The following is a 6,000-nucleotide window of genomic DNA, read 5'->3' on the forward strand; positions in this document are numbered from 1 at the left end:
GCTTCTGTATAGGGTTGCACATTTTGGGGAATATTCAGAGGTGGAAAAGTTCCTTGGCAATTAATATTAATATCATTTGAATGTAGATATTAATTGCATTGGATATATTTACTATATCATATGGAGACAAACAAACCTTTTACCTTATCATAAGGAGACAATTACAAATTATTAAATCCTTCAATAGAAAAAAATAAAATTGAATGAGTCGACTTCACATGGCATGATTTCACTGAACAACAAAAGAAAGTTAATATTGAATGATCCATCGCATCTCCCAAAAACGTTTTCAACATCTGTAAAATGATAGTCTAGAAACTAAAGATTTGGTTGTCTTCCTCTCAGGCTTCCATGTCTTCTCCCTGGACCTCCTCAATGTCCACCTCTTGAACATCAGACTCTGAGGCCTCATCTTCACTGTCACTTTCCAACCTGGTTGAGGATGGCTCGTTGTCAGACTCAAAAAGCCTCAAATTTTCCCGGGTGGCCACCAATTTTTCAACCCTTGTATTGGTCAGCCTGTTGCGTGCTTTGGTGTGTGTGTTCCCAAACAAGGACCAGTTGTGCTCTGAGGCGGCTGATGTTGGTGGGATTTGGAGGATGATGATGGCAACAGGGAAAAGAGCCTCAGATCCACGTAGTCCCTTCCACCAGGTAGCTGATGAGATATGTTGGCACGACTGCCATATTGTATCTCCATCCCAAAGCCCTTGCTTGGAAGTGTACTTCGCCAGACTGCCAAGAACCTTGCCCTCATCCAGGCCAAGGTGGCGAGACAGTGGTGATGACACCATTGGCCTTGTTGATCTCTGCACCAGACTGGGTGCTCTTGCCAGCTTACTTGGCGTCCAACATGTACGCTGCAGCGTGTATGGGCTTCAGGCAGAAGTCTTCACGCTTTTTGATATATTTCAGAACTGCAGTTTCCTCTGCTTGGAGCAACAGTGAAGTGGGCAGGACAGTACAGATTTCTTCTCTTACATCTGCAAGCAGAGTCTGAACATCAGACAGGATGGGTTTGTCTCCCTCAATCCGTGCAATGGTTACTGCTATAGGTTTCAGGCTGTTTACCACTCTCTCCCAAAATACATCATCCAGGAGGATCCTCTTGATGGGGCTGTCCATATCGGCAGACTGTGATATGGCAATTTCTTGGAGAGACTCCTTCCCCTCCAGGAGACTGTCAAACATGATGACATCAACACCACCACAACGGGTGTTGCTGGGTAGCTTCAATGTGGTGCTCTTATTCTTCTCACTTTGCTTGGTGAGGTAGATTGCTGCTATAACTTGATGACCCTTCACATACCTAACCATTTCCTTGGCTCTCTTGTAGAGTGTATCCATTGTTTTCAGTGCCATGATGTCCTTGAGGAGCAGATTCGATGCATGAGCAGCACAGCCAATAGGTGTGATGTGAGGGTAGGACTCCTCCACTTTAGACCAAACAGCCTTCATGTTCGCAGCATTGTCTGCCACCAGTGCAAATACCTTCTGTGGTCCAAGGTCATTGATGACTGCATTCAGCTCATCTGCAATCTAGAGACTGGTGTGTCTGTGCTCTTGTAGAATACTGGTTGAGGGGTGGACATGATGTAGTTAATTATTCCTTGCCCACAAACATTCGAAAACCCATCAGAGATGATTGCAATACAGTCTGCTTTCTCTATGATCTGCTTAACCTTCACTTGAACTCTGCATCCAGCAAATGAGTAGATAAAGCATGTCTGGTTGGAGGAGTGAATGCTGGGCGAAGAACATTCAGAAATCTCTTCCAATACACATTGCCTGTGAGCAGTTGCGTACACAGCTCGAGCAAGACATTCATCAGCGTTTCTCTGACTACGTTCCTCCATAGAGTCAAACAAATGTCTGATTCCAGGAAGACCATGTGCTGTTGAAATCGTTAAGGTGTCTGATTCATCATTTTCACCTTGAATAGAAGTAGAGGGATTTTTGTCCAGCGGTTGCTTGTTGTGAGCGCTAAGGGAACTTTATGCACGTGGCCAGATGATTCTGCATCTTTGTTGCATTCTTCACATGATTTGGCACAGTATTTGCAAATGTACACCGCTTTTCCTTCTACATTAGCTGCAGTGAAATGTCTCCACACATCAGATGGTGCTCGGCATTGTCCTTGAAAAGATTTGTAAAAAAACAAAAAATACAATTCCATGTACAGATAAATAGTTAAGCAGTTAGATTAAACAACTCCTTTGTATAAATGTTTTAAAATGAAACATGTATGGAAACAGGTGAATTAACACTCAGTTAGCAGTCTCAAGCAAGCTAAAACCCACATAGTAGAAAAAACTAACTAGCAGAAATTAACAAGTTAGAAATTATTTAAACACTTTTCTGTAGGCTACTATTTACTAGATAACAAAAGGTCAAAATATATTCACCCCACCCAGTATTGTAATCAAAACTTACCAAAAGGCATGTAGTCCTTGGCTCAGACAGTGTAGTAGTTGTGGGCTCCAATAGCATCTCATTAGTATGCAAGATCTTGAGAATCAGCTGTACATGCAATTCAATTCCATTGAATTGGGGATAGTTTAACCAAAATATGCCACAAGACCTAGAATTGCCTTGTCTCTCCCACAAAAAAAGGTTCACTGTTATAAGCCAACTTTTTTGATGAATTTAAGCAAAATTCCACAAATTCCCAGGCTTAACTTTCCCATGGAAATTTACCGGAAAGTTTCTGACCCTTTGCAACCCTACCTCTGTGGGACAACATTCTACTCGCCACAATCAATAACCTGATCAACTCTATCGCTGCACGAGGCAAATGGTGGTCACACCGGATACTGACTGGTTTTCCTTTTTTTTAAGGTAACTGTGACACAAACAGACGCATATCTGTAGTCCCAGTCATGTGAAATCCATAGATTAGGGCCTAAGGAATGTATTTCATTTGACTGATTTCCTGATATGAAATGTAACTCAGTCAAATCTAAGAAAGTGTTGCATGTTGTGTTTATATTTTTGTTCAGTGTAGTTGTCTAGAGTCAGACAATTCACCTGAGCAACAGTCAGTCAGACCATCACCTACCAGTGATTAGAGGAAACGTAGCGCTACTGACTGGAATGCCTCCTCTGTTTTCATAGAGGGTGGAACGTGGCCATCAACAATGCCTCTCTCGCGTTCAGCCTAATATTTACTGTTATAGATGTATCACTTGGTTACGGTATGTCACCACACTGTTTTCCATGTACAAATACAGTGAGATGCGATGGGCCTGGCTTCCAAAATTATGTAAATACCCTTCCCTGAACAATGAATTCCTTTAATGTAAAGTACTATGTCAAGAGAGTATGACAACGTAAACCAGCAGGTTTTTCAGTCCTCTGGGAATGTTTTCATAGCCTAGCTATTATACACTGTTCAAAAAAATAAAGGGAACACTAAAATAACATCCTAGATCTGAATGAATGAAATATTCTTATTAAATACTTTTTTCTTCACATAGTTGAATGTGCTGACAACAAAATCACACAAATTATCAATGGAAATCAAATTTATCAAACCATGGAGGTCTGGAATTGGAGTTGCACTCAAAATTAAAGTGGAAAACCACACTACAGGCTGATCCAACTTTTATGTAATGTCCTTAAAACAAGTCAGCATGAGGCTCAGTAGTGTGTGTGGCCTCCACGTGCCTGTATGACCTCCCTACAACGCCTGGGCATGCTCCTGATGAGGTGGCGGATGGTCTCCTGAGGGATCTCCTCCCAGACCTGGACTAAAGCATCCGCCAACTCCTGGACAGTCTGTGGTGCAACATGGTGTTGGTGGATGGAGCGAGACATGATGTCCCAGATGTGCTCAATTGGATTCAGGTCTGGGGAACGGGCGGGCCAGTCCATAGCATCAATGCCTTCCTCTTGCAGGAACTGCTGACACAATCCAGCCACATGAGGTCTAGCATTGTCTTGCATTAGGAGGAACCCAGGGCCAACCGCAACAGCATATGGTCTCACAAGGGGTCTGAGGATCTCATCTTGGTACCTAATGGCAGTCAGGCTACCTCTGGCGAGCACATGGAGGGCTGTGCGGCCCCCCAAAGAAATGCCACCCCACACCATGACTGACCCACCGCCAAACCGGTCATGCTGGAGGATGTTGCAGGCAGCAGAACGTTCTCTACGGCGTCTCCAGACTCTGTCACGTCTGTCACGTGCTCAGTGTGGACCTGCTTTCATCTGTGAAGAGCACAGGGCGCCAGTGGAGAATTTGCCAATCTTGGTGTTCTCTGGCAAATGCCAAACGTCCTGCACGGTGTTGGGCTGTAAGCACAACCCCCACCTGTGGATGTCGGGCCCTCATACCACCCTCATGGAGTCTGTTTCTGACCGTTTGAGCAGACACATGCACATTTGTGGCCTGCTGGAGGTCATTTTGCAGGGCTCAAAGGCGGGGGTAGCGCAAAGGCGGGGGTAGCGGTCCTGCTGCTGGGTTGTTGCCCTCCTACGGCCTCCTCCACGTCTCCTGATGTACTGGCCTGTCTCCTGGTAGCGCCTCCATGCTCTGGACACTACGCTGACAGACACAGCAAACCTTCTTGCCACAGCTCGCATTGATGTTCCATCCTGGATGAGCTGCACTACCTGAGCCACTTGTGTGGGTTGTAGACTCTGTCTCATATTACCACTAGAGTGAAAGCACCTCCATCATTCAAAAGTGACCAAAACATCAGCCAGGAAGCATAGGAACTGAGAAGTGCTCTGTGGTCACCACCTGCAGAACCACTCCTTTATTGGGGGTGTCTTGCTAATTGCCTATAATTTCCACCTGTTGTATATCCCATTTGCACAACAGCATGTGAAATTTATTGTCAATCAGTGTTGCTTCCTAAGTGGACAGTTTGATTTCACAGAAGTGCGATTGAGTTACATTGTGTTGTTTAAGTGTTCCCTTTATTTTTTGAGCAGTGTATATCTAGCCTATATGAAATGACCATAAACTCCTTCAAACTCAACTTTGGACCTTGAAGCTAGTTCCACTGCTTCCCCCCCATTCCTCCCCTCGAATCAGGGACTGATTTAGACCTGGGACACCAGGTGGGTGCAATTAATTAGCAGGTAGAACAGAAAACCAGCAGGCTCCAGACCTCGGTAGTGTTAAAGGCACCGCATTGTCAAGCCCACGTCTGCATTGGCCGTGCAGTATTTACGTTGATACAGCCTCTGCAGAAGTCAGGGCTTTTTAATACTTCTTGTGCTTCGTTGAGCAGTACAGTTGAGTAGAGCTGTTGTGAAGGAAGTTCTCAAGGAAGTGAGTTTGTTTAAACAGGACCTTCCGCCAACCAATCATGTCAGTGCGGAGCCCTCCGCATTGTTAAAACATTTGGGAGGCACACGGCAATGCGTACGGAACTCAATTCGGCCTCTCCGACCACATTTTCGGATCAAACAGAAATTGGCTTTAAGAGTTGAATACTCCTGACAGACGTTCCAAATTAGGTTGCATTTGTAAAAATCCACAATAGCTTGTTGCTACACCAAATATACATGAACATAACTAATAAAGCCATTTATTGGTTGAACAGATTCAAGCTCAAAGATGTCACGTTCTGACTGGCCACCTCCCAACCAACAGCGTGGCTTTGATCAAAGGTAGGCAACTTCGGTTTGACCATTTGAGATACTGCATACTTGAGATGATTGTCTCTGCCCTAACAATGGGAGTCATCCAAAAGGCAGGCGGTCTGCTTCCCGTGGACAGATTTGAACAGGAGAAAACCCCCTCTCGCTTCACCTCTTCCTCTCTGCCATTTTCACCAGAGATGAATTTGAAGCCAGATTAATTTTCACCAGATTCTTTTGAACCCAGAGAGAACCCAAGGCCATACAACAAACAGCAAAAGTGGTGGAGGGCCTAAGGGAACACTAAACATAATTAAAATGTAATTTGTCTCACCTGAAATTTTACTTCCACCAATTAGGTGCAACCATAATAATTTGAATGTCACGGACAACACTTCAATAACGACG

The sequence above is a fragment of the Oncorhynchus clarkii genome, chromosome 19 (assembly GCF_045791955.1).
Source record: "Oncorhynchus clarkii lewisi isolate Uvic-CL-2024 chromosome 19, UVic_Ocla_1.0, whole genome shotgun sequence".
NCBI classification, from domain to species: Eukaryota; Metazoa; Chordata; class Actinopteri; order Salmoniformes; family Salmonidae; genus Oncorhynchus; species Oncorhynchus clarkii.